The sequence below is a fragment of the Aulostomus chinensis genome, chromosome 20, assembly GCF_037954235.1.
Source record: "Aulostomus chinensis isolate RoL2024-O1b breed Wild chromosome 20, RoL_Achi_v1.0, whole genome shotgun sequence".
Lineage (NCBI taxonomy): Eukaryota > Metazoa > Chordata > Actinopteri > Syngnathiformes > Aulostomidae > Aulostomus > Aulostomus chinensis.
In genome coordinates this window covers 14,126,708-14,149,302 of record NC_141339.1, presented here as the reverse complement: position 1 = coordinate 14,149,302, position 22,595 = coordinate 14,126,708, and the positions used below count along the sequence as shown (strand labels likewise).

At 44.0% G+C, this 22,595-nt stretch overlaps 1 protein-coding gene across 2 annotated transcripts in view; it reads left to right on the top strand.

Annotated features, from left to right (window-relative positions):
• akap12b (A kinase (PRKA) anchor protein 12b) overlaps positions 1 to 22,595 on the top strand; it is a 59,928-nt gene that overhangs the window by 11,050 nt on the left and 26,283 nt on the right. The gene's annotated exons all lie outside the window — the stretch shown is intronic.

Here is a 22,595-nt window from a genome sequence, read left to right as displayed (position 1 = left end):
TTTGTCAACAATACGCCTCACTGGAACCGACCAAACCAGAGACGTGAAAAACTTTGTAACATAGAGAATTGTTGTTTTTTTAAATGGTTCCAAATTGATGTCTCAAGCAGTGCTCGTTGGTTTTGAACTAATCTCAGACCCCATCAGATGTGTCTGAGTCTTCAGCCTTTTGGAACAAGGACCAGGATTTCAGGGTTCTGGTGCAGCCATCGCATGTCCCGTCCAAGACTTGCTTGTTCCGGCCTCCACTTATTGTTAACAGCAACTTTTGACGATTGCATGAAACTGAAAGATGGCAAATACAAGCAGATTGTTTCAAAAGTTTACAGTCGGTTGACCGTTTAAAATCACAACAGCAGCTTTGTCAAATCATCAGCCTACATCCCAACGACTGCATCACGTCCCTTGAACTCCACACGGACTGTTTATGCAACTGAGGCCTTCTCAAATGTGATTGGTCAAAGCTTCTCCATCCCCAGATTTCGCCCCCGGCAACAGTACTTACATCCAGACTCTTTTTATAGAGATGAGTTTTGAACTGATTCACAGGCTTGATGGCAAACAGGACACACAAGCACTGAATTTCTTCTGAAAGGACATCCTACAATGCCAGAGTTGCAGGTAGGACCGTGTTTAGTGTTGCACGACTGTGGCACTTGTACACCACAAAAACAGACTTGTACTGTTAGATTCTCTTTCCACAGCAGCTATAACAACTACAGTTGAGCTAAGAGTCCTAAAAAGAACAGAACCATGAATAATATTATTCATTACAGCTGTGTTTACCCTGCTGTGACATGTGAATATGGCTTTGTGAAAATGGACCATTAGAAAAGTCCTGAATCACTCTGCACTTTCATCACTAACCACACATATATACTCTTGCATTTCTTTGTAAGTGGTATCTTGTGATAGCCGCTGCTGCCTGCAGATAATTAGAAACACACAGCACAGTGAGTCAGGACAGAAGCCGCTAATATACTGTAGGTAGGTAAGAACACATGCAGAATAGACGCAGCCTCGCCCTAGAAGAGAGATTATCTTGATTCAAGTTTTGGGGTTTTTTGCCTAAACTAATATGTGGACTGGAAAAGAGCATGAGGTGCATCCCAAGAGCCTCTGCCAAGGCCAAAACTCCCCTCTTAAACTTTATATCAGCACAAAATACTCACATTAATCTCAGACTGGAGGAGTGCAGACTTCTGCAAGAGCCATATATATATATATATATATATATATATATATATATATATATATATATATATATATATATATATATATATATATATATATGACAATATTTCTCAGGACCTGGACCATTATGGAAAAAAAATGCTGTCATATTTAACCTATTAATCCTATTAGATTTTTTTAAAACATAATTACATTTTTAGTCTATGTAGTGTTCTGGCTCTCCTCAGCAGGCAGTAATGTGATGAGAACTACACGGAGGAGTGGCGCGTCTCTAGCGGGAAAACAAACCTGTTAAATTAGATTTCCCTCACATGTCTCCGTAGACCACAGAATCAAGCAGTTTTGTGAGAAAGACTGTTGGAGTCGAATTGTTTCTCTCCTTGCTGGGATTTCAAGCAGCTTGAATCAAATGTAATTCCAGAAACGACTGATCAAAAGATGGATTTGGCGAAGTAGTAATTATTATAGCTCAGTTTTACAGAGCCTTTTCCTCTTTTAGCTGATTGTTTTCGTTTTTACACTCTGCTCTCATTGACCCCATCTCCAGTTGCCACAGACTGCTGGTCTAAGAACAAATAAGCTGAGAAAAAAAAACCCAAAAAAACAACTTGATTCTTGCCCTGAATCAAACAGAAAAGTTGGTAAAAAAGGATCAACTTGCTTCAAATCCACTTTATTCATTGGATTCCTCCTCATGTCTTAGTCAACATCACACATCCAAATTAAAACACTGATAATGACTACGGTTTAAACAGTAATAAATGAAACACAAACCGCGACTCCACCCTCCGTTGGACCTCATTCCAGTCAACTGAGGAAGTAACAGCTTGAATCTTTTGGAATTATGTTCTGCTACTCAACCATATATAGATACTGACGTAGGTGGGTAGATCTGGTGTTGTCGAAGTGGAAGTATTTGACCCTGAATGTTGTTTCTGTGACAAAGCTTAGATCAAACACATAGACATTAGCGAGGCAATAATCTACCAGTAATTTGAGGCCCAAAGCCATAAAAAACAAAGTCTGGTTTTAGTGTCTTGCTAATTAAAAGCATGTTTATAACCCTTCCCTCCCTCCCTCTCACCCTCCCTCTCACCAGTCTTCTCTCACATCTGATTCTGGATCTCAGATGCTTATTGGAGCTCATAGATATTTAGAGATTCATGACAGGAGGGTCAGCAAAGGGGCCAGATTTGTTATTTCAACCCAGTTCTAGAAGCAGGCCTCTGGGGTCAAATTCTGGCCAGCGTGTCCTGATTATCATCGTATCCTTGGGGGTCTTTTCCAGCAACCAGGCTGTTGTTGTTTGGTTGGCTTTGCTGTTCATCTGCAGAGTAGATGAAGAGATGTCAGGGATAAAAAAACATCAGATTCTGTGTGTGTGTGTGTGTGTGTGTGTGTTTTGTGGGGGTGCTCTCATGTAGGTAGAGGACCTCTAACAGGTGTGTGACAAATGTAGGGTCACCCTTCCATCTTTTGCTTTGTGTTTCTCTTCGTCTTCTTTCAAAACACACACACACACACATACACACAAGCACACACAGTTCAGTTCAGTCTGGGCTTATTTTTGTCCCTCTGCTGTTTTATTTATCTAATTTCTCCCTCGTGGTTTCTTCTCGCGTCAAGTATGTGAACCTGACTGAAATCAAATACAGCTGACAGTCAAACACAGAGGCTGATGTGGTTTTCAGGCCGGAACAGTCAGTATTGGACTGTATATTATAGAATATCAGATTTTAGAATTACTTTCAAAAAGATACTTTCTGTCTTACTTTCACGCATGAAATTTAATCTTTTACGTCGGTTACTTATGTATTTTGTGGCAAGCTCAAATCCCACCAAAATCTTGTGAACGTCTCAGTTTTCAACCGGCCAGAAAACGCTAACGCATGCTAACCTCTGGCTTTTGTCTGAAGGGGAAAGAGTTTAATCGGCATTCAGTCCAGGTCAGATGACCCTACAGTAGATGTAGTATTTATCAGCTCCGACTTGATCATCACTGGCTTTGTTTACATGATAACTCTGTTAATAGTCTGAATAAAACATGACTGTGTAACAGGCTACCTCATCCTGAGTGAGTAATCACATTAAGATGCGTTTTACTCTGATTTTAGTTCCATTACTGAAGTGGTTGTAGACATGTAAACACCTTAATCATTCTATGAAGTCCTACAAGATGTTTTTGCAGCATTTTTGAAACTGCTTTATGTCTTGGGTCTAGCGTCCAGCAAGTGTTACTACATCGGCTCCAAGTGCGGTTTTCTATATGATTAGCAAAAACACTCAAAATGTACCAGTTGTTTGTTGATTGTTGGAAGCTTTGGCGAGTTTTGCTTTGCTCTGTTGCACGGAGAACGGAATATTCCAGAAGAAACTTTTGTAAAAAGCTTTATAGAAGTATTTTCTTATTTTAGAATATGGTTAATAGTTGGATTATTACCATCCATGTAAACGTAGCCACTCGTGTTTTCCAATTAGACAAAAGTAGTATTTATACTAAGTAAGTATACTAAGTATTTGTATTGAAGCGTTACAGCTCAAACTTTTAAGACAATCTTAAAAGAGAACGTTATAAGGAGAATAAAAGCAGAGCGCATATCCTAAGATGGAAATTGTGATAAAATTATAAAGAATTTTTTAAAAAAAACAAGCTGAAACGAGGCCACTGACTCATCCACTTTAAAATGGAATTAAACATCAAACACATTGGGAGGAAATTAGATTTTGGAAAAAATTATCTGTCACTTTCCCTTAGAGTAATCTGTTTAAGAACTGTAATCAGCCATTTATTCACAGGTTTCTTTTTTGTTAACAAGGAGGATTAAAGTGTGGTGATACACAATTTTGCTTGATTTAAAAATGTTGGGCACGTTCACGTGAAAATGAAGAAAAAGAGCCCTGGTTTTCCTGTTTAATATATCTTCCTTCTGCTCTCTTCCTGCTTTTTTTCTTCCCTGTCCTTCCCTCTCTCCATCCCCAACCACCCCCGTCTGATGGCATCATCCTCCTTTCGTCTGGTCTGAGATTCTGGCCACACCTCAGAGGTCAGAGGTCGTGAGGTTAACTGTCGCGAACAAACTACGACCCCACAGAGAGTCTTTAAGCCTGTTATCTCTCCCTCTCATCTCTCACTGTTTCCAAACTGCAACACTTGCTGTTCATCCATTTCATCTGTTTGTTTTTAGGTTTTTATCTTATTTAATATCATTTTTCAATTCACCTCCATTTTATTTTAATTAAATCCAGCTTTGTGTTCTTAAGTCAAGCCTGTTCTCTGAGTTAGAGATGTAATTTAACAGCTGCAACACCCTCTTCTTTTCCATTAGCCCCCTCCCCTCCTGCGTCCTGTGTTTGGTTTAAAGGGTATAAATTTCCTCTACTGGCCTTTGTGGAGTGATTTAGGAGACAGCAGGTCGTCTCTCTTTGGGAGGGAACCGCTGCCTCTTTAGAGGGTGTCGCGATGCAGCCAAGAAGTAAACGAGAGACGTAAAAATGAAGAAAAGAGGGATTGTGAGAGAGAGAAAAGATCAGAAAACAATGATGATGGGGAGGAGCTGCAAGTGAAATTGTAGATCATTCTGAGATAAATAAAAGGAATGAAATCTTTACGCTTGCACAAAATAACCAAATAATTTGACTTTATAAGAGGGCTCTTTACCTTAAAAAAACAACAACTTTGTCATGAAGAAGTAATAAAGAAGAATCAGATACAGAAGATACAGATACAGAGTAAAGTTTCCAGGAAACAAAGGCAGGATTAAATACTGTATGCAATGTCAGAATGGAACTCCTTACCTACCAGAGTAATTAGAATAAATGACAGAATGCACTGTAAAACAACTGAAATGATCTATAACTAAGATATAACAGACTGTGCATATTCACTTATAGCTGTCTAGTTAGGTTCATGATCTTTGTGGTATATTTTCCGTACTGTATTTTGGGTGGACCCCTGGAAGTGTGGCTGTTCAAACAAAAAAGGTAGTGTTGGTGAACGAGAACATACTGGAAGCTTTACACAAAACAATTTGGTTCAGTTGGATTAGAAATTTATTAGTCAACAATGTTAAAGATTATCTTTGGGTTCACAAACACATGATGCCATGAATCAGACAAAAAACATGAAGGAACAGAGATCCTGAGAGAGCATTTGAGGAAAAGGAAGACATGGCCACAGTCAACCTTATAACCCCCAGCCCTGCACCCCTACCCCCCCACAAAACAAAGGCTGATCCTCTTTTTCTTTTGGGGAGACGATGGGCTTCTTTGCTCCAGATTCGGCCAGATGTTGACCACCAAACAGATCTCTTCAGGCCATCCGTGGTGGTTGGTACCGGATCAGCTGATTGTGCTGCGTCGATCACGTGCTGGTACGGTGTCTCAGGTAGACCGGGCAGGTCTTAGAGGTGGCCGTGTGACTGCCTCTGCAGTTGACACACTTGGCTACTCTATTGGTGCACTTAGTGTGATGGTGGTTTTCGCTGCATCTCAGGCACACTTCTTGGTTCTTACAGTTGGCTGAGATGTGACCAAACTCTTGGCATCGATAGCATTGTGGAACCTTCTGTGTGGGCCGTGCCTCCTCCACTCGGAAGCGTCTACGGCCCATGTAAAATCCTTCGTACAGAAGGTCCTCGGCGTGATCAGCATCAGTCACAGTCACCTTGAGAAAGGTGGTCAGCTGCTTTGTGTAATTGCTGACAATCCTCTCAACTGTTGACACTTTGAACTCTTGTCTCTGGAGCTCTTTTTTGACCTCTTCCACTGAAATATGGACTCCTATTCCTTTGATTACCAGCACATACAAAGGTGAGGTTTCAGGTGCGGGTGTGCTGGGTTTTTTTTGTGCCAGGCGGCACAAGAACGGTGCCCCCTTGAATGCCCCCTTTGGCCATGGGGCGAGGAGGGATTGCTGGGAGGAAACGTCCTTGGGGAAGATAAGGATGCCCCCATTTTTAATGTGGAAAAGTCTGTCGATGTGGACTTGAGGCTTAAATCTGCGTATTTCCTCATGGATGGCCCGATTCATTGAAAACGCACCATTGTTGGGGGTCTTATAATTCTCGATCACCACAGGTGTGACCTCCACCTCCTCGGTGGGCTCCTGTTTTGGAGTCTTGTGACATTCGTGATGTAAAGTTTCATATTTGTACATGTTGTTCTTGACGATGTCAGAAAAGCTGACAGCGTATTGTTTGGGAATGGCAGGGAAGGCTTTGCCCTTCATTCTCAGATGTGCCGTGGTAGTTAGAGTAGATGCAGAATGGAGCATAGGTTCACTGATTCTCTGGATCGTCTTTGTGGTTCTCTTGTTAGGGTTTGCAGAAGAGTACTTGGTTCCTTTTGTTTCGTCCTATGTGGATATACAAAACTCACATTCTTTGACATCTCAACATAGATGACATCAAAGCCAAGATGACGTCATTGATGTTCAGTGATCACTGCCAGTTTTCTCACCGTCAAGTTGACAGTCTCTGGATACCTGTGGTGCTTGGTGACATCATCATGCAACCCATTGCCGCGCCCCTCAGCCCAACCAACCATTATCTCAACAACCAGTTCTTTCATCCAGTTTAGCCTGCGCGTTACTGGTGCCTTCAGAAAGAACCAGTCCTAGTTTGAGGGTGGGGGAATGTGATGTGAACAACGTGAGAAGCTCGTCTTCGAGCCTTGGCCGCTTTCGGGTTGCTAATTGTTGCCTTTGGGGATTATTTAGTTAAAGATCTTAAGTCTGGTACCATAGGGAGCCAAAAACAGATGCTACAGTATACCATAAATGACCAATTAGTAGCCCGGGCGTTTATTTTGCAAAATCGATGTGGACCCCGGGCGTTCAAAAGAGACCAGGCATCTATTGGTAACAGGCTTTTATTTATTTTGGCACTGGCCAGCACTGGGCCATTTTTTTTTTTTTTAGCAATAGGTATACAAGGTATAACAATGTACTGTAGTACTTTAAAGAACAGTAGTGCAAATATCAAGATTGTCCAGAGAACACTTTCCACAAGAACACTTTATTAGTAAGAAAAAGGGCGTGACAACTTGAGGCCCATACACTTCGACTTCCACGACAGTCTCATGCAGCTAAAGTAGCAGATGTACACATTCACAACCCGTCGACGGCCGATGTGTTATCACCTTGTAGATCTTTTTTTTATAAATAACTGTTAAGTTCAAATAAATTGCAAAATCTTACATGAAACCAAGTTAAGATCAAATTAATCTCAAATAAACCCCAGGCGTTTAAACGAACCTGCCGTTTATTTGAGACAGGCGTCTATTTTACAAAATGAGGTCGGACCCTCGGCCATTATATGAGACCCGGCGGCAGTTTGACACCGGGATATTAATTGGTCATTTACGGTATTTTAATCTAACTTGCTTCCATGTCTGTTGGGGGAATTTCAGTCCTGGTTTGTACCTGAAACTAGAATTTAATTGTGTTTAACAGAGCTGCTCACTGTCATTGTAGCTTAACTTGTAATTAAATGGCTGTTTTAACAGTTTGTTTGATGCAACAAACTCTTTATACAGGCGGTGATATGAGTCTCGACTGGTGACTCAGCATGTGCGAAGACCCCTCAGGTTCGCTGGCTGAGAGTCTTATGGATGTGTTATTGGCTAAAGTTCCCTCCTCATCACCAGTGTTGTTTATCATCATGTTCGTACATCTTAACCACTTCTAATGACGGAAAGAACGAGTCGCTTCGCGTGTTTGAAGTTTTATGACAACAGTCGAAAAATGTTGGCTCCTCCTTTACTGAACGATCAAAGTGATACAAAGCACAGTTTTCCTCACTAAACCTGCGCGAGCATCGCTACGTCATAACCTTGCACCACTGCTAGCGCTCTGAAAGATTTATTCTCTTTTTTTTTTTTCTTTTAACCTGTCCTGTTCAGTAGCTGGGGCAAGCAGCATCGGTGTTCCTGGTGCCTTGTTGTACTGAAGCAGTTTTACTGTGCAAAGGAGGAATCTGTTAAACTCCTGCCATTTGTGCTTCATTTTATTCGGAATGGTATTGGTTCATTGATAAAGCTACCGGACTGAGGCTCAAGTGTGGATAGGAAGAGAGAACAGGGACAGGATAGGGAGGACGGGGGGGGGGGGGGGGGAGAGACAAAAACAACAACAACAATAGCAGAAAAAAACTAAACAAACAAACAAACAAAAAGTAACAACAATAACAACAGACAGAAAAAAAGAAAGAAAAAACATTGGTTGCAGAATTTCCAGTGCAGGCTTACCATTTGGTTTAATATAATTTTAAAATAAATGCCTGAGTGTGTGATTATGGATCAGTTGTGCACCCGCATGCGTGTATGTATGTATATGCGAGTGTATGTGTGTGCTACGGTTTGTCTTGGATGCTGTGGGTAGCTGACTGTAGCTGATGTGGGGGGCCAGGACATCACACCCCCAGTCCAGGATAGCAGGCAGGTCAGGACCAAGCCACCAGGGCACCCAGAAACCCCCAGAACACGGGGAGCCCCAGGCCACCCCTCCCCCCGGGAAACAGCCACAGGTCCAACCCATGCCAGGACCCGCAGGAAAGCATAGGAGCAGCAACCCCCACCTGGAAGCAACCCACAGAGAGACGGGGCAGAGAGAGCACCTCGGTCCCGCCGGGCACCCCCCCCCCTTCACAGGACGAGCAGAGCCCAGGGGCATGGGGCCCCTCCGGCCCGAGATCTGGCCAGAGCCCCCTAAGAGGTCCGCCAGCGGCGAGGCCGACACCGGCCCACACCCCACACCCAGGCGGGGCAAACCACAGCCCACCACAACGACCAGGCCCACCGCCCCCGTACAGAGCTACCCCCCCAACCCTCCATCCCCATCCCCATCCCCTGTTCTCTTCCTACCCCCAGAGCAGGTGGGCTTCAGGCTATAGGGCACCACCAGCCAACCAGCCAGGACCCCCCACTCCCCCAAGAGGCCCAGCCCGCCTGCCGGGGTGAGCCAAAGGCACGCGCGTCCGGAACCGCCACCCCTGGACATAACAATTATACCCTCATCTTCCTCCAAACAGGGGCTGAGTACTCCATAGATGCTGATACGGTCCAGGGCACCACAGACCTAGTAAAACCACCAGCAAGCGATCCGCCGCACAATGGCAAGGCCGCGACCAACCCCAGCCCAACCACCATGTTTAGAGGAGGACCACGCCCCCCCCCCAAGAGCACCGGCCAGGCCCCCAGGCCTGCAATGGTGCAGTTAGCAAAGGAGGCAGCACTGGACCCACTCCCCGCCCAAGCTGCCCCCCCATCCCAACATGGGTGCAGGATGCGTGTTGTGTGTGGGAATGTAGATGTGATGATGTGGATGACTAGAATGTAGTTAAAATTGGGGGAGGCACCCAGGGCACGGGAGCCCTGCCAGTTGCAGATGGCAGAGTCTCCCAGTACATCCTCATGCACTCCCCCAAGCCCTAAATGTCTACGATGTGATTAAAATTGGGGGTCCAGCCCCTCAAGGCCTAGTGTCACATGAGATGTGATGTGATGGGACAGAGAGGCGATGAGAGAGGCTGAGTTCAGGACCCGCAGAGGGCCAACTTCCAGACTGGCCCTGCTGACAACCCCATCACAACTGCAACCAGCCGACAGGGAGTCTAGCCTACCTGGTCCAGGGGTCAAATTGGAGCACCAAGGGGCACTGTCCGGAGATCCGGTCAGAGGGTCCACCAGCCCACAGTGCAAGGGCAGGGAGGGCCCAGGCCCCCGGTGCATGGCAGGACCCCCAGCCGGCAGCCCATGGTCAGGGCCCCCAGTTCGATCAGCATCAAGGAGGTCAGCCCCCATCCCTCTGATGTCCCCCAGCATCCTCCCATTGAGCGGGAGTGGCGGCAGCCCAGGACACCGCGCCAGGGCCCAGCCCGCCTAAGGACAGGCTGAGGTTAGCAAACCCCTCCCAAATGTGGGTGCAACCCCTCGGGGGAGCAGCAGGGTCCCAGGCTAGCAAGTCCCAGGTACCAAATCATACACCTCCCCCTCCCTCTCCACCCCCTTACCTCCCTCCCTCCTGGGCCCACCAGCCCAGCGAGCCACCGGACACCCAAGGGAGCCAGCATCCATAGCCACCCGCCCTGGGGCCAGGGCCACGAAGCCCAGTTCCTCCCCATCGAAACTACGTGATGGATTTAATTATCAGGGACCAGATTTGTTCGAACTCTGACGATCGACATTCCTCCCAAGCAGACATTCTCTCCATGGAAATGTGGTCTAATAAAAGGTTTCTATATTGAGTAATGCTTAGGTTGTTCTTGGATTTCCAATTAATCAGGATGGCCTTCTTTGCGATGCTTAGAGCAGTGAGAAGCATGCAGATTTGTGTACTTCCATATTAACATTAGTGAGGTCACTTAGCAGACAAAGTGAGGGGGAGGTGAGGATGGGGTACCCTAACCACCGTGATAGGTCTTTACAAACCCCCTGCCAAAAATTGTTAGCAGGTGTACAAAGCCATATAGCATGCAGATAGCAGTCTGGTGAGCCAGTCGCACAATATGGACAAATGTTCGTTTGTGTGAGGCCCATCTGGAACATCCTTTGTCCTGTATAGTGTGTTCTGTGGAGAAACTTGTTATTTATTAATTGTAGGTTACCACTCCAAATCATTCTAAATGGGTTGGAGCAGATTTGTGTCCAAAAGTTAGGGTGTGGGTTGATCGACAGATCTTTCTCCCATTTGGAGGAAGGAATAGAGATTATAAATTCTGTTGTAGAAACTATTGAGTTAATTTTAGACAGTAGTTTAGGGGGTGAAAGTTGTAAAAAATCTGTTATTCTGGGTGGAAGCTCTAAGTCTAACTGGGTAAAGTCAAACCGTGCCTGGATTATAGATTTGAGCTGAAGATATTCCCGAAATTTGTTTTTGTTAATACCGTAATTTGCTGTAATTTGGTTGAATTCTATGAATTCAGCTGTGATGCTTGATAACAGGGCTGATAAAAGGGAGATCTGAGATTTGGATTTCTTTGCAGAATTTTTGTTCAGTATCAAGCCATGCTAAGTCTAATGAGTTTGGCTTTAACCATTTTAGTATGTATTGTAATCTATTGGCCAAGTAGTAATTATAAAAATTTGGTAGTTCCAAGCCACCATAGTCTTTACTCTTTTGTAAAGTCTTTAAGCTTGTACGTGGTGGTTAAGCTTTACAGAGATGTTAGAGTCGAGTGTTTTGAACCAAGTCCGGGGAGGTTGGGTCAGAACCATTGAGAAAACATAGTTGATTTTTGGCAAGATCATAATTTTCACTGTTGCTATTCTTCCCATAAGAGATATGGGTAGTGTGCGCCACCGGGTGAAGTCATCCTCTATTTCTTTAATTAGGGCGGTATGATTTAGCCGTGTCAAGTCAGACAGTTTGGCGGAGATGTTGATGCCCAGGTATTTAATGTTTCCTGGCCATAGTGGTGCAGCAAGCGTACTCTGGAAACCTGAGTTGATGGGTAGGACAGTTGACTTGCTCCAATTAATTGAGTAGTCAGAAATAGTTGAGAATTTATCAATGAGTGCTATCGTTTCAGGGAGAGATGATTGTGCATTCTGTAGGAAAAGTAATACATCATCAGCATAAAGGCTTATCTTATGGTTCACATTTGTTGTATCAATTCCCTTGATGTTTTTGTTTTTCCGGACTGCAGCTGCAAGTGGCTCTATGAGAATAGCAAAAAGGGAAGGGGAAAGTGGACAACCCTGTCTGGTTCCTCTTTGGAGAGAGAAGCTTGGAGAAGTTTGATCATTTGTTCTGACACAAGCACTGGGAGCGCGGTAAAATGTTTTGATCCAGTTCCCAAAGTTATCTCCCAACACAAACTTTTGTAATGTGGTGAGGAGATAATTCCAATTTACCCTGTCAAAGGCTTTTTCTGCATCTAAGGAGACAATTATGGCATCCTTGCTATGACTGTTAAAGTAGTCTATCAGGTTGATAAGTCTACGTGTGTTGTTGGTAGAGTGCCGTCCTTTAATAAACCCGGTCTGGTCAGGATGTATTATGTGAGGATGTAATATGTGAGGCTTCTTGAAGTTCCTGGATTGAGATAGGTGACTCCAGAGCCATTATTTGGTCTTGATTTAATTTTGGCAAGTCAATTGTGCTCAGAAATGTTTCGATGCTAGATTTGGATGGGTTAATCTCAGGTGAGTAAAGTTTTTTATAGAATTCCCGAAAAATGTAATTAATTTCTTCTGGGTCAAGGGTTGTTTTCCCCATTGGAGTCCTTAATGGAGGATATTGTTGCTTTTTCTTTGTTTTAGTTGGTTTGCTAAAAATCTGCTGGATTTATTGCAATGTTCAAAGTTCTCCAAACGTAGTCTCTGCCACTGAAATTGTGTTTTGATGTCGAGTAAATCATTTAGTTTTAGTTTTAATTCCCTTAATTCTCTCAGTACGTGTTTCTCTTGGGAGGCGGCATAAGTTGTCTCCAAGGCTTTAATTTTTTCATTTAATTCTGTTTCGAGAGCTTTGTCCTGTTTTTTCTTATATGAAGAGTAAGATATTATTTTGCCCCGCATGACTGCTTTCGCCGCCTGCCATAGCACACAAGCTGAGACATCAGGCCGGTCATTTATTTCACAGAATATTGTCCATTCCTCCTTAAAGAATTTAATAAATTCGGGGTCCTTGAGCAATGATGTATTAAATCTCCATTGTTTAGAAAGTGGTGTTTTAGTTTTTTTGTGAGTGTCAGAGTGACTGGTGCGTGGTCGCTGATGGCAGTGGGGTGAATCTTGGTGTGAGAGACATCCTTCACAATTGAGTTACTAATTAAAAAGTGGTCTAAACGGGAGTAGGAGTGGTGGACTGGTGAGTAATAGGTGTATTCCTTAACCGTGGGGTGGCGTTGAGCGCCAAGCATCGCAAAGACCGAAATCACTCATATACTGCTTTATTATATCGGATGATTGGCAATTGCGCTGACGAACTGCTCTACTGATTCTGTCCACTTGTGGGTTCAATACCAGGTTGAAGTCCCCTCCCACTATGAGTGCTGTGTCTGAGTGGGCTGAAAGTGCAGTGAAGAAGCTGTGGAAGAAGGAGGGGTCATCAACATTTGGACCATATATACTGGCAATACATACCTCTGTGTTGTGTGTGGATATGATGACTATTACAAACCAACCTTCCGGGTCTACAATGGTGTTCTTCCAATTGAACCTGATGTTTTTATGAATCAGAATGGCTACGCCTCTTTGTTTAGTGTTATAACTAGCTATGTATGTGTGCGGGAATTGTGAGCTTAACATATGATTACCTGTTTTAGGTAGATGGGTTTCCTGTAATAGGACAATGTCTGCTTGTAAATTGTGTAGGTGTGTTAAGATTTTTAGCCGTTTTTCACGTGAGCCAATTCCGCGTACATTCCAAGTGACAAACCATAGTTTGTATCTAAACTAATCTACTGAGTGTAAGTTGTAATAAGTAGATGAGTAACAGAAGTGTACCTGTGTCTTTGTGCGTGCATGTGAGTGTGTGTGTGTGTGTGTGTGTGGTGGGGCCAAAGATGAGAGTGCATGTGTGTGGCAAATGTAACAATATTATATACTTGCGCTAAAAACCATATAAACATGACATTTAAAAATAACATGGAACACAAAACAACAACAGGAAAGACAAAGGGGTGACATAAATACACTCATAAATACACACTCGTTTGTGAACTTAGCATATAGCAGTCTACCATGTGCGTTTGTATGTTTTTAGGTTTAACACAGTATTGAAAGAGAAAGAAGAAAAAAAACTATGAATGAGAGAAATTGGTGTTACCTTCATCCATAACCTTAACCATGCTAATACCATCCTCGGTTGAATCCGGTGAGGGGTGATCTCCGGATCACGGAACAGCTGGCCGTTAACATAGAGTTTGTCCACCGCGATGACAGCGCGGGATCCACTGTCGATAAACCTCTTCCTGACGGGGAACAGGCGTTTGCGGCGCTCCAGCATCTCCTTAGGGAATTGATCTTTCACGCTGAAGTCCGTTCCTCTCAGCTCCCTGCCCCGACTCTTCACCAGCTCCTTCTGCTTGAAGTGTTTGAACTTCGCAATGATGGGTCTGGGCCGCCGGTTCTCTGGCCTCTTCCCTCCAAGGCGATGCACCCGGTGGAAGGTGATGTTCTTCACGGTCTCCATCAGAAGTTTTAGCTGTTTGTGGAGGAAATCTTTGATGGACATGTCGGGGTCTTCCTCCGTCTTCTCAGGTATGCTGGAGAATACCAGGTTGTCCCGCATGCTACGAGCGTGGATGTCGAGGATAGCCTCTTTCATTTGTTTGTTCTCCGCAGTAATCTCCATCGCCCCCTCGGTGAGTGATTTAATGGAGGCTGTAAGGGCTTGATTTTCTGCGGCTATTGAAGCCACCTGTTGCTGGCTAAACTCCAGCGACTCACGGAGAGCCTGGAACTCTCTGTGGAGGATTTCCACCAGAGAGAGTCTTGCGTCGAAACTTGTTAGTTTCTTGTCTATTGATTCCAGGATGTCCCTGAAGTTCTTATCGGGTGAAGAAGGTGCGCTGGATGGTCGGCTTCTTTTCGGAAGTGGAGTCGCCGCATTGTCGGTCTTCCCCATGACGAGTCGGTAGCACTCGGCGACGTACTCCTGCAAACTTTCCATGGTCTCTTCTTCCAGATTTATTGACGAGGCTTGTTTGTGGATGAGAGAGTTGAAAATCTCTTACCGTAGTTTGAGTTTTCGATGAATCAAACTGTGTAAATAGGCGTTAAGGAGTTAGCTTGTTTTCGAATCTTCAGATATGTGCCGCCATGTTGAATCACGCACGTGTGACGTTCACGCTGACATGCTCAGTTCCTCCAGTTTTACTCTCTATTTCTAATGCATGTCTGCAATTCTAACTTCCTAAACAATGCAAGCTAAACGTAGGACAAAATTCAACACTGCGTATCACTAAATGCAGCAACTACAATAATCAACTGACTTCAATCTAAATTTAAATAACAATATGGAAAATGGCACGAAGAGGACCTCAAGGTGGAGGTCAAGCGGCGTACAGCTGCCCTCCGGAGGAGTGCCGGCCAGACAGGTGGGGGTCAGGGAGAGGGGCACCTGACGGAATTTGAGCAGCGGGTGGCGGCAGTCACGGGCAGCACCTCTGTCAGGGGGGATTTTTGCCGCCACCCACGCTGACTCCGAGAGTCTGGAGGGTCAGTGGCAACTCCATTTCTTAAGCAACATTTCCACATGCTTTGCCACAGATGTAAAGGCAACAAATACACAGAATCGGCCCCTTAAATAAACCAATATGTTTAATAGAAGTTGATCCGTCAGCCATGCCACCGACGTGCAGCACCCCCGCCAGCTCCCGCACCAGACCGTCCAACGGCTCAGTCATTCAGGCCAGCCCGTCCTCACACAGGTGGTCCTGCAGTCGCAGGAGGACATAACGGGGATCAATGAGCGGCTCGACTGCCTGATAAATGTTCTGGAATGTTTCTCGGACAAAATAAATTAATCTGGCTTCATGAATCGTGTAGTAGCTTCTTACCCTTTCACATTGTGGAAATGAAATTCTGGCGTGCGAGGACGACTGCCCGGCTGGGATCGGCGTCCATCCCTCCAGCCTCTGCGCATCGATCTGCACATTGATGGAGTGGAAACCCTCTCGATGAACGTAAGAGTGTTCCTCGTGGGACGGCGCTTTTATGGCAACATGAGTGCAGTCATTAGAGAATTAGACATTAGAGAATCCGGCTATTGCTGCAAATTGTGCTTTAATATTCTCCCGCTGGAAGGCTTTTTTATGCCCAATGTATGTGCGGTTATCAAATAATGTCAGTTACCAAATACCGCCACAGGGTGTCGCCAACGGACCAAAGTGCAGTTAACGCAAGAATCGGCTTTCCGCCAACTTGTACGGCACCTCTGGAGTTGGCGTGAAACTGTGCAAGAATCGACAAACTTCGTGTTGATACATCTGAACGTGAGCGTCGATCCTGGCGTACGCAAGTTTTTCTTGCGTAAACCGCGTTGATACATGAGGCCCCTGATGAAAACTACTTAAAAGTCTTTCCAGGAAGAGAGGAGCTGCTTACCAAAACTTCAGTGCCTTCATGTTCTCATCATGGATGAACACATCATAAAAAAGCACCAGGAAGCAGCAGCTAGAGGACCAACCACCACTATGTAAATAAAATATAAGGCTGGTGAAAAGTTTTCCATATTTAAGATTAAATCGGATCATAAAAACTCAGATGGGCTGCACGGTGGTGCAGTGGTTAGCACTGTGGCCTCACAGCAAGAAGGTTCCGGGTTCGAGTCCCAGCTCAGGCGCGGGATCTTTCTGTGTGGAGTCTCCATGTTCTCCCCGTGCCTGCGTGGGTTCTCTCCGGGTATTCCGGCTTCCACCCACCGTCCAAACACAAGCAATTTGGGGACTAGGCTGATTGGATTCTCTAAATTGACTGTAGGTATGAATGTGAGTGTGAATGGTTGTTCGTCTCTGTATGTTGGCCCTGCGATGGACTGGCGACCTGTCCAGGGTGTGCCCTGCCTCTCGCCCGTAGATGCTGGGATAGGCTCCAGCCCCCCCGCGACCCTTACTAGTAAGGAATAAGCAGAAGATGACGATGGATGGATAAAAACTCAGACTGAAAAACCAAACACTTTGCTTCTGTTTTCCCTCCTTCGCAGATGTTTATGTGACCTTTAAGCGCATGTTTTTTTTAGAGGATGTCGAGATGCAACCAAGAAGTAAACGAGAGACGAGAAAATGAAGAAAAGAGGGATTGTTAGAGAAAGAAAAGATCTCAAAAACAATGACGATGGGGAGGAGCTGGAAGTGAAATTGTAGATCATTCTGAGATAAATAAAAGGAATGAAATCTACGCTTGCACAAAATAACCAAATATTTTAACTTTGTAAGAGGGCTCTTTACTTAAAAAAACAACAACTTTGTCATGAAGCAGCAATAAGAAATATGAATTAGATACAGAAAAAAAAATCTTTCACTGAAAACCTCAGTGTTTCACAAAGATAGCCTGTCATTTTGCCTGAAAACGAGTAAAGCTTCCAGGAAACCCAGGATTAAATGCTTTAACATCTGAATAACTGTTATTTCTCCACTCATCTCCTCCACTGTTCCAACTTTCTCTCTTACGTTCATGGATTCGCAGCTATTACTGTCTCCACTGCTGGATCATCGCCGATATGATCTTCTTCCAATCATTCCGTCGGCTAGGCTGTATTCATGTTTGGGGGAAGTGTCAGAAGTTTCAAATAAAGGCTCAGTAAGTCTTGGAGGAGGATGTAAAGAAAATGACTACAGCAGAAAAGACTTCTGATGCTCCAGGAGCTCAGTAACCAGATGTACAGAGCAATGTCAGAATGGAACTCCTTACCTACCAGAGTAATTAGAATAAATGACAGAATGCACTGTAAAACAACTGAAATGATCTATAACTAAGATATAACAGACTGTGCATATTCACTTATAGCTGTCTAGTTAGGTTCATGATCTTTGTGGTATATTTTCCGTACTGTATTTTGGGTGGACCCCTGGAAGTGTGGCAGTTCAAACAAAAAAGGTAGTGTTGGTGAACGAGAACATACTGGAAGCTTTACACAAAACAATTTGGTTCAGTTGGATTAGAAATTTATTAGTCAACAATGTTAAAGATTATCTTTGGGTTCACAAACACATGATGCCATGAATCAGACAAAAAACATGAAGGAACAGAGATCCTGAGAGAGCATTTGAGGAAAAGGAAGACATGGCCACAGTCAACCTTATAACCCCCAGCCCTGCACCCCTACCCCCCCACAAAACAAAGGCTGATCCTCTTTTTCTTTTGGGGAGACGATGGGCTTCTTTGCTCCAGATTCGGCCAGATGTTGACCACCAAACAGATCTCTTCAGGCCATCCGTGGTGGTTGGTACCGGATCAGCTGATTGTGCTGCGTCGATCACGTGCTGGTACGGTGTCTCAGGTAGACCGGGCAGGTCTTAGAGGTGGCCGTGTGACTGCCTCTGCAGTTGACACACTTGGCTACTCTATTGGTGCACTTAGTGTGATGGTGGTTTTCGCTGCATCTCATGCACACTTCTTGGTTCTTACAGTTGGCTGAGATGTGACCAAACTCTTGGCATCGATAGCATTGTGGAACCTTCTGTGTGGGCCGTGCCTCCTCCACTCGGAAGCGTCTACGGCCCATGTAAAATCCTTCGTACAGAAGGTCCTCGGCGTGATCAGCATCAGTCACAGTCACCTTGAGAAAGGTGGTCAGCTGCTTTGTGTAATTGCTGACAATCCTCTCAACTGTTGACACTTTGAACTCTTGTCTCTGGAGCTCTTCTTTGACCTCTTCCACTGAAATATGGACTCCTATTCCTTTGACTACCAGCACATACAAAGGTGAGGTTTCAGGTGCGGGTGTGCTGGGTTTTTTTTGTGCCAGGCGGCACAAGAACGGTGCCCCCTTGAATGCCCCCTTTGGCCATGGGGCGAGGAGGGATTGCTGGGAGGAAACGTCCTTGGGGAAGATAAGGATGCCCCCATTTTTAATGTGGAAAAGTCTGTCGATGTGGACTTGAGGCTTAAATCTGCGAATTTCCTCATGGATGGCCCGATTCATTGAGAACGCACCATTGTTGGGGGTCTTATAATTCTCGATCACCACAGGTGTGACCTCCACCTCCTCGGTGGGCTCCTGTTTTGGAGTCTTGTGACATTCGTGATGTAAAGTTTCATATTTGTACATGTTGTTCTTGACGATGTCAGAAAAGCTGACAGCGTATTGTTTGGGAATGGCAGGGAAGGCTTTGCCCTTCATTCTCAGATGTGCCGTGGTAGTTAGAGTAGATGCAGAATGGAGCATAGGTTCACTGATTCTCTGGATCGTCTTTGTGGTTCTCTTGTTAGGGTTTGCAGAAGAGTACTTGGTTCCTTTTGTTTCGTCCTATGTGGATATACAAAACTCACATTCTTTGACATCTCAACATAGATGACATCAAAGCCAAGATGACGTCATTGATGTTCAGTGATCACTGCCAGTTTTCTCACCGTCAGGTTGACAGTCTCTGGATACCTGTGGTGCTTGGTGACATCATCATGCAACCCATTGCCGCGCCCCTCAGCCCAACCAACCATTATCTCAACAACCAGTTCTTTCATCCAGTTTAGCCTGCGCATTACTGGTGCCTTCAGAAAGCGCCAGTCCTAGTTTGAGGGTGGGGGAATGTGATGTGAACAACGTGAGAAGCTCGTCTTCGAGCCTTGGCCGCTTCCGGGTTGCTAATTGTTGCCTTTGGGGACTATTTAGTCAAAGATCTTAAGTCTGGTACCATAGGGAGCCAAAAACAGATGCTACAGTATAGTTTAGTATAACTTGCTTCCATGTCTGTTGGGGGAATTTCAGTCCTGGTTTATACCTGAAACTAGAATTTAATTGTGTTTAACAGAGCTTCTCACTGTTATTGTAGCTTAACTTGTAATTAAATGTCTGTTTTAACAGTTTGTTTGATGCAACAAACTCTTTATACAGGCGGTGATATGAGTCTCGACTGGTGACTCAGCATGTGCGATAAAGACCCCTCAGTTCGCTGGCTGAGAGTCTTATGGATGTGTAAACACTCAAGTGAAAGAGGCTGCCAAGACCAGAGAGAGAGGAAGAGAGAAACCTGCTTTGTGACTATTCAGCCTCTGTGATAGATGAAGCTGAGACATAGGAGAGCTGAAGAAAACTACTGAAAAGTCTTTCTAGGAAGAGAGGAGCTGCTTACCGAAACTTCAGTGCCTTCATGTTCTCATCATGGATGAACACATCATATAAAAACACCAGGAAGCAGCACCTAGAAGAACAACAAGCACTATGTAAATAAAATATAAGGCTGGTGGAAAGTTTTCCATATTTAAGATTAAATCGGATCATAAAAACTCAGACTGAAAAACTAAACACTTTGCTTCTGTTTTCCCTCCTTCGCAGATGTTTATGTGACCTTTTTTAAGTGCACGTTTAGAAGCAGGTCTAAGTCTGTCTTTAGGTCTTTGTGGCAGACCATTGTCGGTCAAGCGACATCCAAAAATGTACAACTGGCAATGAAACTTACTCATAATTTGCCTGAGAAGTTGTCAGAAGAATTCAGAGCATGTCGAGCAGTGCAATACCTATCAGTTTTGGGTCAGTTCAGTTCTAGTTCAGTGAAAGGATAAACTGAAACTTGAATTCTTAGGATACCAGCACACAGTCATTACTACACGGGTGGGATGCTACTTGGATTGATTACATAAGAGCTGCTTACTATGAATATATCTACCAAAAACAAATCTGTTGTAGCATTTTTACATTATATATATATATATATATATATATATATATATATATATATATATATATATATATATATATATGCATTTTTCCACCCAGAAAAGCCTCCATGCAAATATTTATTTGATTAGATTTAACGTTTACATTAACTAGTTAATCCTCACTGATATGAAGAAGAATACAAGGAAATTCTTGTCAAGATGGACTGATGGACATGTTGGACACAAATAACATTCAAGGATGTCAAAAATCTGCTTAGAAATACAAAATGAATTCCTATATACACTATAATTTATGCCTTGTATGTCCATACCACTACCAGACAGAGGTGTTTTGAACACCAGATGTTATCTCTTCATCCTATGAGATGTTTGTGTTTCCATAATCAGCACAAAAATTCTTGAGTTGTAGCTAAAAGTGAGTTCTGCTGGGTCATAATGACCTTGACCTTTGGACCAACAAATCTAAACCCTTTGGCCGAGATGGTCTTTTGTGCCAAATGTGAAGTAATCCCCTCCAGGCGATGCTGAGGTATCTATCACCTTCAGGAGGATGGGACAGACATGCAGTGACTCTAACCTTTGGCCTTTAACCATCAAATTCTAATCAGATCATCCTCATATCCAAGTTTTGTGGCGGATTTGAAGAACTCCCCCCTGAGGTGTTCCTGAGATATTGCGTTCATGAGAGGACAGATAGACAGATGGATGATGTGAGAACATAGCGCCTGCAGCTACAGCTGTCGCCAGCACGGATGCATAAAGTTCTGGTACGGATAAAGGAGCAGACTAGAAACAAGCCAAAGCATCTGGAATAAGAAACATCTAAACTATCCACAACTCGAGAAAGTTTCCCTTTAGTGATTCCGTATTTACATCCATGCTGATGCATGTTCTGGCACACAATGAAGAGGGAGCGGGAAAGTAAATATGTAAAAAAAAAAAGTTCCATATCTGCATGACATCTACACTGTGGGTGTGGCAAGATCAGAAGACTAAAAACATTCAATCTAAAAGAAAGAAAACAAAAAAGGGAACTGTTGCTGTGTTAAAGACAAAATGAAAATCTGGAAAAGAGGAAAAATGAGTTCCAAGATGGGAAAACAATTGAATTACATTAAACTTGGAATTTACCAGTTGAGTTTCTTCTCAGTGCTCCAATTTCTCTAATCTGACATCACCTACAACATTAAAGATGGCAACTTTCATCCTTCATGGTCAATATGTAATTGTTGTGTTGCGAATTCCCATTTTTAATGAATGCAGCATTATTTGTAGCTCTGTGACCTGATCAAGAACACACAATGTCTTGTATTAACCCACACAAACACACTTTCAGTTCAGTTTTTGGGGATTCGGGGTTGGTTTTACACCCCATATCAATCACAACTCCTCCATCAGTTAAAATTCTCCTGCTGTAACATTTCAGATGTATCTTTGGGACAGAGATGGCTCACCATTTGGGCTTCAAAAGTGGGCTGGGGGGTAGGGGGTCGGCGTGGAGTCAGGTGTTTTGCGATCCGTGGAATTTTGGTGAAGAGTGTAAGGAATGCTGGGAATGCCTGTCATGAGGTGGACCAGGGCAGGGTAGGGTCACCACAAGGCTTGGTGGGGTCAGCTGATTGCTCACAAATCGACTCTGATCAGAAGTCTGAGAGTCGGGGTCACATTAAAATGTGCCAGTTAACCAAATGGTTTGACTGATAGAACAATCTGATCGATCCTGGGTTGAAGAAATGACAGAAATCCTTAATTTACTGCATGTGGTACTGACCAAAATTCATACTTACAAGTTTAGAGGGATAATTAGGATTCCTTTTCTTTCTTCAGTGGTTATAACTTCATGAAAACCATAAATGCTTTCCTGGTAGAGACTGAAGACAAGAGGTTTTGTTGGTAGAAATGAGTGCTGACAGTTAGAGATGGAAAAATCAAAACTCACATTGTATAAAAATCCAGTCTTTAGGGAGGCACCTCCATGGCATGCAGCAGTGTGTAACAGTCTACAGTGTCCTACCAGCAACACGGACGGAGGCAGGAAGGCCTCTTGGACTCTTTCTCTCAATAAGAAGTTAGGTTTAGGAAAACAGGGGAATGGAGGAAATTAATTAACAAATGGG